The sequence below is a fragment of the Choloepus didactylus genome, chromosome 6, assembly GCF_015220235.1.
Source record: "Choloepus didactylus isolate mChoDid1 chromosome 6, mChoDid1.pri, whole genome shotgun sequence".
NCBI lineage: Eukaryota > Metazoa > Chordata > Mammalia > Pilosa > Megalonychidae > Choloepus > Choloepus didactylus.
Window position 1 is genome coordinate 142,884,581 of NC_051312.1, and position 10,427 is coordinate 142,895,007.

The 10,427-nt window shown below is 39.3% G+C and overlaps 1 pseudogene; it reads left to right on the forward strand.

Annotated features, from left to right (window-relative positions):
* Positions 1-1,438: 1,438 nt before the first annotated feature.
* LOC119537390 lies at positions 1,439-3,451 on the forward strand (annotated as a pseudogene).
* The last annotated feature ends 6,976 nt before the right edge of the window (positions 3,452-10,427 follow it).

Sequence of the window (10,427 nt, forward strand, 5' to 3'; positions counted from 1 at the left end):
TGCTATGTCTGAAATTTTTTACAAAACGCAGTGAATGGGCATAAGAGAAGATTAGACACAGAAGAAAAAATTTTACTAAATTTGAAGGAATAACAATGGAAATGCAAAGAGAGAAAAGTCAAAACACATGAAGAGAACATTACCAAGCTATGACAACTTCAGGTGGTCTAATACATGGAAAATTAGAATTAGAGGGGATCAGAAAAACTATTTGAATAAATGAAGGCCTTTATGCTCAAAATCTGTCAAATTAAAAAAGATTCAAGAATCTCAAAGAACTCCATGCAAAAACTATTACACAAAACTTGTCCAAGGTACATGATGTTCAAATTTCTTAAACCCAATGATAAAGAGAAAATTTTAAAGAAAGCCAGAGGGAAGGAAAAAAATAAAAACATTCTAAAGAATGAAAGTAAGGTTCACAACAAACTTTTCATCACAATATTGTAAGTCAATAGATAGTGGAGTAACACCTTTAAATTACTGGAAGAAAAAATAGGTTTCAACATAGATTTCTATATCCAGTAAAAATATGCTTCAACTTACCCACTTGGAATTGTTGAGCTAGGTTATTGGGACCTACACACCTATTTTATAACTGCTAAAAATATTGAGTAACATATTAATATTCTGGCAATATTTTATTTTATGACCTAAGTGGAGATTATAATGATTTTTTTGCATTATTCGTTAAGCTATAAAGGTATGCTTTGTGAACTGTTCAATAAGTATATTATGCCAGATGGAAAAATAAAAAAAGTATTTTCATTATATACCACATTACAGTGAATTATTCAGAACTCAAAATTATCCAACTTGTAATCTGAAAAAGAATTACGACTATTTTTTCTTAGACTATATATCAAAATAAAGAATCATCATTTCTTAATGAAAATTTGTGCTTGCTTCTGAAACATTTTTTTTCTGGTTTTGTGTATTCAAAGAGAGACTGGACAGTAATTCCTAATATTATCACAACATTTTAACACTTACCACCTATAAGAAATATAGTATGCAAAAGTAAATAATTTAGTTCAAAATCATTCTGAAAAACACCCAAACACTAAGAACAATTGAAATCTTATTTAGATAATTTACAAGTTCTTTTCTTTCTTTCTTTCTTTTTTTTTTTTTTTTTTACAAATTACATGTTTCACTAGTTTGGAACCAAATTTCACTTTTTAATTTCAAGTATTCCAGAATAACAAATAAGCCTTAATTTGCCTTGTATACTATTAGAGAAGTCACACTGCAACTAGCTTAAATACCACTAACAGACACAACAGCTGGAAATGATAAGTGCCTGGTATGGGGTGACTGAGATTGGGGCTGCTGCCCACCAGGATCCCCAGCCTGGCCCCATCACTAAGACTGCAGCACCTAAGGCTGCACACCGTGCTCCTGGGGTCCCTTGGCAGCTCGGAGGGCACTTGTCCACATGGGTGCTGCCCCTCTGTGTCGGGCTGTGATAGCTGGAGTTCAGGTGGTGGAGCAGCTCTGTGGTTTGGCTGTGGAATGGCGCAGTGAGTGCATTGTTGACTGACTGTTCTTCATGACTTCCTAATGCATTGTGTGCTGTCTTACGAGAGCCCCTCCCACCTTGACCTCCCAGAAGCCCTATTATGGTTTACAATCTTCCAGACCATATGGCTAAAATTCCAACTATACCTGGGCAAAACTGACTGAATCAACAACAAAGTATAATTAATGTTAAGATTTTATGTAAAAAATATTTTACATGACCTTGGCGTAACTTGGTACAGCGATGAAGGTAAATAAAACAAAGATTTTCCAGGTAAATTTTTTATGAAGTGTCTATGATATAACAAGGAGATAAGGAAGATGTATATGACAATATCCATGGCTTTAAGAAATTCACAAATTAACAGATATAAAACTTAAAAGCATTCAATAGCTATAAATAAGCTTATATATACTAAAATTTTGCATCAAGTTTTCTTACATTAACTCCTAAGAATTAGATTCATATTTAAACAATTTTAGTTATAAATATTATAATATGTGGTTTTAATTAAAAACTTAAAGTGATTACTGTTAGATTCCAGAAGAAGAAACTAACATGAAGGAGTTTCTGACCCAGGGGCCCCACAGCCTATCTCACAGAAAACAGGTGCCCCATAAACTAAAGAATGAAGCTGTTCAAAGCTGTTCAAGGCTGTTCCAGCCACAGCGGCACCTCAAAGGCGGGTAAGGCAAGGTCAGATAGGTCCATAAGATGAACAACCAGAAAGGCCTGCTCTCCCTAGTTAGATAACACAGCTGCTTTCCTAAAAAGAATATTGTCTCAGAACTCTACCCACCAATCAGCCCAGAACTAGACAGGCACTTACCCAATCAAGGAACAGAACACCACAGCAGACACCCTTCCCAATGTGGGTTCCTTTTTTCATTAAAAAATGCTGCTCTCAGAGAGCCAGAGCCATTATCTTTCTTTCTTTTCACTGGCTCCCACCTGCTTTCTTCCTCTAATAAATCTTAAACTTTATACTTAAATTTTGACTCACTGCACTGTGTGGATTCCTGAAAGACTCCAACCTAACAATTACATTTGCTAGGTCAATACAAGAATTTAATTCCAACCAGCTCAATAAACCCATTGACTTTATAGAACTAAGCCAGACTGTTTGCTGAATCATAATCCATCAGGAATTGCTAGGGAATATGATAAAGTCCTCTGATCACAAGAGGGTGGCATCTGTGACTTACATATTTTCAGCTAAGTACCAAGAATTAAATGTTGATGATAAATGCCTCATTTTTTGTCTTTATCAGTTTGTGAAATTTAAAACTATATGCTTTAGAGCAAACCTCAAACCAAACAGTTCTAAGCTATTTAACCAGGCAACTTATTAGATACAGGAAAAAAAGCATAGAAGTAGATACTCTGTGTTGAAATTCTCCTTGGGAAATAAAAGTTTAGAAAACTATGATGGTGAGAAAAATATCATAATACATTGTTTATTCTCAAACTGTTTATCCCCAAGTTTCCCAAGCCAGAGTTCATGTCTAAGTCTCTGGAAAAGCTGCAGATTAACACCTATGCCAACATTGCTATGATCCATACTACCACCCCCATCTATGTGGCTCTGGGCATCTTTGTGCAGCAGAGTCTCTGCCCTGCCAGTGGTGGATGAGAAAGGGCGTGTGGTGGACATCTACTCCAAGTATGATGTTATTAATCTTGCAGCAGAAAAGACCTACAACTTAGACGTGTCTGTAACCAAAGCCCTGTAATATAGATCGCGCTACTTTTGAGAGTGTCTTCAAGTGCTATCTGCATGAGACTCTGGAAACCATCATCAACAGGCTGGTGGAAGCAGAGGTTCATCAACTTGTGGTAGTGGATGAGAATGATGTGGTCAAGGGAACTGTATCACTGTCTGACATTCTGCAGGCCCTGGTGCTTACTGGTGGAGGGAAGCAGCCCTGAGCTGGGGAAAGGGATCAGGCTGCACTAGGGGATATGCTCTGCCGGGATCACAGATGAAACCTTGGTTGAACTGTAACTCTGTTCCCTGCTCAGGAGCCCCCTTCCCTTCTACTTGGAGCTTGGGGAGGAGTAAAGGGAGGAAAGAGAATGGAGTTTTAGCTGCCCTCACCCTCACACATACACATACACTTGAGAAAATATTTCAGGCTAACCTGTCCCAGCCCCTGTCCTCTTAGTCATAATCCCCTTTCTGGGTAAACAATGGGCTCTGTACCCATCAGGAAAATTCTGATCTCCAAGAGATCCCCAGATCTCACCAACCCTTGCCTCTTTCCTTGCACTTTTCTCCACCAGAAGGTAAAAGGACAACAAAACTCTTCATAAAGCTATTTTTATTCATCCTGTTTCAGGCTGTATGGGAGCAGCTGAGTCCACTAAGTGGCATTGGTTCCCATAATGGGAGTGGGGAGGATTGTGAGGAGGAGGGCCTTTGGGTTCCTGTGCTGTTCTCATGTGAAGGCAGATGGAGTTAGGTGGGAGAGGAGGGCAGAGTGGTTAGCTGAGGTTTTTGCTTTTCATGGCAAATCTGATTAAAATGACAGGAACCTCTTCAAAAAAAAAATTATGATGGTGAGAAAAATATCACAATACATTTAAATACCTGATCTTTAGCTTTCATAGTAATAACTGTAATCAGGTTTAAGTAACATTTTCCCCAGGCATTATTATATTTTAAGGCTTTTTTTTTTTTTTCAAAATTTCAGAAAGCACTTTATTAAAAGTCAGAACAAATGTTAAGGTACAAAACACATCATTTTTTTCCAAACAAAATCATTCAGATAGTTATGCTCTACATTTAAAGCAAATTATTCCAAATTGTACAGTAATTTAATCTTTTTAAATAGAAAAACACAGTCTCTTAAACTCCTAAACTTTCCCCCCAAATAAAAGAATGCTTTTCTAGTTCTAGATGAGTTGCTTAATGCAGTGAAGTACACCCCTCAAAAATCTACTTTTATCATTTCTACACATACAGGATGTGTAAAGCTCCTTTCTTACAGGTATAAGGCCTGGTGTTTTTCTTGCACAGTGCATGCTAGTGACATAAAACTCTAGCATACCATCTTACAATGTGCAACTAGTCATGCATGGACCAGTGCTACAAACTCCATCCCTTAGGAAAAAGGATATAAAAATCAACCTTAAATGCACATTTTTTATACTTTCAGTCTTGACATCATAGTAGTGCAGACGTTGTATAGTATCATGAGGGTAATCTGGTCTCTACAGGGCATGAAAAATTAAAAAAAAAATTCTTCTTACAGAAAAACTATAGAAACATCGTAACATGTCACAGGCTAACAAATTTCACATTTTCACCTATTTTTATTTTTGAAATAAACTAACTGTCCTGTAAAGCTGATATTTAAATACTAATTTAACTCAAATCATGAAAATTTCCCTTAGGCAGGTTTCCCAAGGACTCTTAAGCACTTTGCTCAGGAGCACGTCACACGGACCCCTACCCGCAGGCCCCTCCATTCCTGGGAAAACCGACCTGGCGGCACCCCAAAGGTCCATCCATCCGGAGCCTCGAGGGCCTTGACAGCCCAGAGCTGGGGGCCGGGGCGTTCCTACCCGCTCCCAGGAGCCACGTGTGGCCCTCGGGCAGCCCCCCACCCCCACCCATTCATCTGCGAGGCCAGGAAGCCCTCCGCAGGGGCCCCAATTCCTAGGTCAGCAGACATCAGACGATACAATTATCCCCCAAGTGGCACATTCAGCAAGACCTTTGAAAACTAGGATTCCTGATGTGGCTATTAGGAGGGAATCTGGCTTCTGGAGGGAGGGGAGAGCGCCAGTTCTCCTGGCTGCAGGGGGAAGTTTCCGCAAACATCACTCAGGTTGCGTCATCGCGGGTCTCTGCGGCTCCCACACTTGCCACCAACCCCACCCACCCAAGGCGCAAGCCCTTCCTGCCGTTTCGAAATCGAACGAGAGCCACACGAGCTTGGGGGTATCAGACGAAAATGTGGGCCACGGTCACCTCCGTCTCTAAAGACAGCCGCACCAAGCAGATACACCAAACCCAAGATGGATGCAGCCGCTGGGCCCTCGCGGGCTGGGAGGCCACTACCGGGCAGAAACGAAACAAGGAATGGAACCTGCGACTGGACATGAGACGTTCTCGTCCCAGGACGGACGCCCCAAAGCCAGGGCACCTTGAAAACCATGCCTTTTCATCACTGCTGTTCGCCAACAATGTTTACTTTCCACATGGCCACTGTTGAAAATATCTTTCAAGAGACATTAATAGAAATAAACCTTTTCTAACCACTCCAAATGAGTGTGAACAATAAAAATTCAGGTTTTTGAAAGAAAAAAGGGATGTGTTGTGGCTTCACAGTGGAAAAAACATAAAGGTTATATTTAAAGTGTTTGTGCTAGTTAACATTTTATTGCTTTCTCAATAAAACTTCTCTGAAGTCACCTCTCAAGTCACCAGGTTAGACTCCTTTAAACAAAGACATACACGATTCTAAGGTCAATTCCTGTTCTAAATGTCCACCAGATCCATCTTTGGTCATGAAAGCAGCAAAACCTTCACATTCTCATCATACTACATTTGATTTTCTTTCAAGTTTAGACCACTGTGCATTTAAAGTTATTAAAACAAAAAATTTCAAATCACATGTATATATATATATATATATATATAAATATATATATATATATATGTGTGTGTATATATATATATATATAATAAGGTATAAAATATGGCTGAAGGTTAAGAAATTGATGATGAGATTAACAGTGATCTGTGCTGTAAGAAAGGGTAAGTTTAGCTTTCACATAGAGACAGCATGGAATAAGGAAAATGGAGGCAAAACCAGCGTAAACAAGCCCCGTGGTAAAGGGAAGAAAGAGAATCTGCCAGCTCCTTATATAGAAAAGTAACCATGGTTACTGGAATGTAAAGAGATATGAGGTAAAATCAGAGGCGGGAACTCCCAGCAAAAAAAATTTTTTTTAAACTGAATGAACTCTCTCGGATAGGCTGATCAGTTCAAAATCTCAATAATGAGCTAGTTGGCTCTCTTGGATAGGCTGTACAAATTAAAATCTCAAAAGATGAATTAGTTCTCTCGGATAGGCTGTGACCTCTGTAGTACCCAGTCAATGGGGAAAGAGGAGGGACTCGCGCATTAGGAGTAGGAGATTTAAAGATCACCATTCTCTTCCTCTGGCGCGCCAGCCTACCATGTGTTTGGCTGGGTGCCCTTTCTTGCAAGATCGTAAATGAATTCTTTTCTCCTCCAGAACCGAGTGAGCGTTTATTCCCTTACACGTACCGCTTTATTTCTGACATGTGCAATTAAATATACAATTTTTATTACGAAACAGAATATGCCAAGATATGACCAAGTGAAGGTTCTAGTTTCCACAAGATTCCCTGTCCTGCTGGGGAGGAGGTGTTCTGGGAGGCAGGGGGATGTGGCCAGACGGTGACTGCCTGGCCGGGTGGGGTCAGAAGCACGTGCACACACCCTGAGGCAGAGCTCCAGCCCTCTCATGCCTGGGACCCAGTGCACAGCCAGGGAAGCCCTGACTCACCACAATGTGTGTGGACGGTAACGTTTACAATGTTTATAGAGGGCTTTGTGCAGGGGAAAAAAGCCCTGAACAGATGAACATGCCTATATGATGAAATTGATCAGGTTTTACATCTCACCAAAGCTCTTCAGTGTCAGTTAGTGATTTTAAGGCTATTTTTAAACAGCAATATTTTCAAACTTTTCAAAATTCATGATACCTATAGGAATTACATCCCATGACATACATATCCTCTGAAGGGCATTTGTTCCATAATCAGGATGAAACTACTGATGGGCAGTTTATTTTTTGTGTATCACCAAAAAAAAAAAAAAAAAGGATTTTGTAAGCCCTATTTTATACCATTTTAATTATCATGAATAACTCTAATATTTCATTTCAATAAAATATAAAATAATATTATAATATATAACAAGATTTTTAAGTCCACATACAACAATGAAATGGTGACATGCCTCACCAGGTTACAGTCCCACCATGTGATTTACCTCCAGCTATTTCAGCTATTCCAACAACCTAGCATCTAAAATAAATAAATATATTTATATAAAGTTTCAGTATTCATAGACCTTTGATAAATCTTATCTTGTTTGTTGCCACCCCTTCCTCTCACATAATCTCTTCCTCCACCTTCAGGGGTGTCTAGGCAGTGACCACCCCAACTTGTTCATATTGAAAGGAGGTGTCGATAGTATGGGGAAGGAGGCTGCATCTGACTGTTGTTCTTAAAGAGGCTGTTGCCTCTGGGTTTTAGAACTTGTCTGGCATAGGAACACTGGTGGATTTAAGTTTCTGAGAGATAAAACTTAGTGAGTGTATCTTTTATAGAATTTCAGGCAGAGATCTAGGTAGTTGGGGACTACTTTTGGTAAGGGCATGGCATACTGCAGCCATTTGGGATGTCTAGCTGGAGCCTGCATAAGAGAAACCTCCAGGATAGCCTCTTGACTCTATGTGGAATCTCTCAGCCACTGTTACCTCAGCTTACCTTTCTTTTTCCCCTTTTTGGTCAAGCAGGAATTTTCAATCCCTCACTGCCAGGGACAGGCTAATTCCTGGGAGTTGTGTCCCACGTCACCAGGGAGATTCTTTCCCCTGGGAGCCATTTGACTCATTAGGGGGTTGGGTAATAAATTTGCCGAGTTGGGCTTAGAGAAAGGCCACATCTGAGCAAAAAGAGGTTCCCTAGAGGTGCCTCTTAGGCAAAATTATAGGAAGGCTCAGCCTCCCATTTAGAGCCCTATGTCTCACAAGGGCAAGCCTCAAGTTAAGGGCCTGATTTTTTAAGTAGTGGGGTCCTAATTTCTCTTAATATATATTCTATCCCAAGATAAAAGTTCAGTTTCTTACATTATCTTCATTTAGTTGTACAATCATCATCACTGTCAACTTTAAAAAATTATCATAACATAAAACATCCCAGAGCTCTTATCAGCTGCTAATTATTCATCATTAGTATTAGGGTAGTGTTGGTAGGATAATTCCTATTAAATACAGTCTATAATATATAATGGGTCATTTTTCCATATACCAACTCTATTGTTAACTCTCTGCACCAGTCTCATACCTCATAACTATATCATGCAAACATTTATTTAGGTTTGTGGTGCTACTCTGTGGGTTACACACCTTTAAACAACCATTAATGAACTTGTTCGCCTTCAAAGCATTGAACACTGATACTTATAATCCCATTAACGAACCATAGTCACACATGACCATTGTTCTGGTTTGCTATTGCTGCCATTATGCAAAATACTATAATTGGACTGGCCTTTGTAAAGGAGATTTATTAGGTCACAAATTTACAGTTCTGAGGCCATAACAGTGTCCAAACTAAGGCATCAACAAGCGGATACCTTCACTGAACAATGCCCAATGGCATCCAGAAAACCTCTGTTAGCTGGGAAGGCATGTGGTGGGCATCTGCTGATCCACTGCTCCAGGGTTCTGGTTTCAAAATGGCTTTCTCCAAAATTTTTCTGGGCTGGTCTCTCTTAGCTTCTCCGCAACAAACTCTGAGCTATCATCTCCAAACATTTCCAAGCATCTCCAAGTGTCAGCTTCTGTGTCAGCTCTTAGCTCCTCTCCAAAATGTCCCTCTCAGCTGCTCTGAGCTCCTTCTGTTTGTGTGCTCTCTTATATGACTCCAGTGATTTAATTAAGACCCACCCTGAATGGCAAGGGTAATACCTCCATGGAAATAATCTAATCAAAGGTATTACCCACAGCTGTGTGAGTCACATCTCCAAGGAAACACTCAATCCAAAGGTTTCAACCTAATCAATACTAATACATCTGCATCTACAAGATTGCATTAAAGAATATGGCTTTCTGGGGGCCATTATATATCCAAATTGGCACAACCATTCCCATATCATTAAGTTCACCCTCATTATCATATCTGTACATATTAGATTATCATTCCCCCTTCACTAGCCTCCATCTATCTCTAGATTTCCTATATTCTACATTATAAGAAACATTTTACATTTTCATGGAGTTCACATTAGTGGTAACAAACAATATCTCTCCTTTTGTGTCTGGCTTATTTCACTCAGCATTATGTGTTAAAGGTTCATCCATATTGTCATATGTTTCACGACCTCTTCTTTCTTAGTGCTGCATATTGCATCATATATATATATACCGCATTTTGTTTATCTACTCATCTGCTGAAGGACATTTGGATTGTTTCCACTTCTTGGCAATTGTGAATAATGCTGCTGTGAACATTGGTCTGCAAATATCTGTTCATGTCACTGTTTTCAGATATTCTGGGTATATACCGGGAAGTGAAATTGCTGGATCATAGGGTAAATCGATATCTAGTCTTCTGAGAAACCACCAAACTGTCTTCCACAGTGGCTGTACCATTAAACAGTCCCAACTGAAATGAATAAGAGTTTCAATTTCTCCACATCCCCTCCAGCATTTGTAGTTTCCTGTTTGTTTACTGGCAGCCATTCTATTGGGGTGAGATGATATCTCATTGCGGTCTTGATTTGCATTTCTCTAACAGGTAGTTAAGATGAACAGTTTTTTCATGATGTTTTTTAGCCATTTGTATTTCCTCTTCAGAGAAATGTCTTTTCATATCTTTTGCCCATTTCATAATTGGGGTGTTTCTACAATTGTTGTTGAGTTTTAGGATTTTTTTATATATGCAAAATATCAGTCTCTTATCACATACATGGTTTCCAAATATTTTCTCCCATTGCATTGGCTGCCTCTTCATTTTTTGACAAATTCCTTTGAGGTACAGCAGCTTTCGATTTTGAGGAGTTCCCACTTATTTATTTTTTCTTTCATTGCTTGTGCTTTGGTTGTAAGGGCTAAGAAGTGACCTCCTAAAATTAGG